A 2,042-nucleotide genomic window follows, 5' to 3' on the forward strand; every position below is an offset into this window, starting at 1 on the left:
TCATATGGGGACCTCATCTCTCAAACCACAATGACTGCTCAGTTTAACTTCTGTTGTTTTCTCCCTGCTATACCCTCCCTGTTATTTCCACTGCCAGCAATGGAAACCTATACGCGAGTGAGAAATCATACTTTGTGTAAGAAGAGCAACAGTCTCCTTAAATCTATTTCAATGGGGAGTACAATATCAGTTCCTGCATAAAATGCTTTTAAGTTTACTTTTTTATTGTAAGATTTAATATATTTATGCAATGCAACATTACTTACCTGCTGCCTCTCCAGTATTAGCTATTCCCCATGTAACAGCTACAGGCAGGTTATTTCTTCCTTAAACTTATTACACACAGCAATAAACAATGTTTTTAAGTAAAGAAAAAAATTACAACAGTACTGTTCTGTTCGTAACCAACACCTATTCACAGAAAGCAGGAAACGAGTCATGACTTGATACAACTTTCAGTTTTACAAAACTTTAAAAGGCAGTTTTCATTTGCAAACAGGATTAAACAAACATGTCAAATATCTTCTCAGTAGCAAATAGTTCAATAAACACCAGTGATCCCATGCATGAGGAACTGAGGTACACAATTTAAGGAAGAAAAAAATAAAGCAGGGGTGAGAGTCTGAAGCTGTAGCCAAGTCCAACAGCATCGACCTGGCTGCAGGAAACCTGGCTGAGCGGTAGGTGACAAAAATATTGGAGCATTTCAGACTTGGGCAAAACTTTCGCAGTTGCACAGGCTACTGGTCCCAAATCAGTAAAGCATAAAAATCACTCACGTATGCAAATAAGGTACTTAAAGCATATGTTTACACTCCTTGAAATCTATGGATTGTTAGCACATGCTTTAAATGCTCTGGAAAACCAAATGGATTTAAGTGCTTTCCTGAACTGGGTAACATTTTAGGTTGGCTGTAAAATCTTTAAAATCGGTTTTAAAAAAAAAAAAAAGAAATCAAGAGTTGTCCAAGAGTTGCCTTGTAAAGCCATCTGAGGTCTTGAAACTTAACTTAAAACATTAAGTGCAGCTATTTGAATAAGTGAAAACCCCAAGAATAAATCTGTTATGTAATGATTTACAGTAGACTAAGAGTGAGCCTTTGTGCAAGGCTGCCAGAAATTAAGTTTTTGCAACTTAGAAAACAAACTTTCTATTCACTTGCATTTCACACTTAATGAAATGTAAAACAAATTCTTATAATTTGAAGTCAACTTTCACTGTGAGCTCCAATAATTTGTTTTTAGGTAAATTTACAAAACCTCATCTGACTGATTTAATTAGAGCCACTTTTTGCTAAGACATTTAAATATTGCCCGTCACTGAACGAGGCCATACAAGTGTACCTTCTCTTTTATATGCATGTGTGAATAAACCCCAAAGTATTAAGAAAATAGCAAACCCATAAAGTCTGAAGAATGGGAACATCTGGTTTCTTCTGGCACATTTCTAATATACAACTATGTACAGTCTGCTACAGCCTTGGAGGTGGAGGGGGAACACACACAAGCACTATTACTATAAAACTGTAAACAACTGCAGGGTTTTGTTTTGGTTTTTAAAGCTAACCTTTCCACCCCTTATAACAGGCAGTTTAAGTTCACATGAACAGTTTAAGTTTCTATTAACTGTAGTGTCAATCACGATCAAGTCTGTATGAGAAAATTTGAAGCATGCTAAAAATCACAGTCCTGGGACCACCTCTCCTTAAAACAATAGACCACAAAGAACTGCAGTTTTTACAGTTTTATATGTCAATTAGCAAATTCACAAGCCACCTAGGTAAACACTGCTAGAAAGCAAAATAGCATTAAAGGTTTTATGTAACCACCTATTTTCATATCAAAGTTGAATGCGTGAGAGCAACATTAGTATGTTTAACTCACTGAATGCAAGATTAGGTTGAGGCATACGCAAGAACTATTGCGATGTTTTTAAAGACAGCATCAATGTTCTTATTGTAACATTATCTTTAAATATTGCTGAACACAAGACTTTCCCTGAGGTGTAAACATCAAATAACTTGAACAGCTTTACACATCAG

This window comes from Phalacrocorax aristotelis, chromosome 1 (genome assembly GCF_949628215.1).
Source record: "Phalacrocorax aristotelis chromosome 1, bGulAri2.1, whole genome shotgun sequence".
In the NCBI taxonomy this organism is placed as follows: domain Eukaryota; kingdom Metazoa; phylum Chordata; class Aves; order Suliformes; family Phalacrocoracidae; genus Phalacrocorax; species Phalacrocorax aristotelis.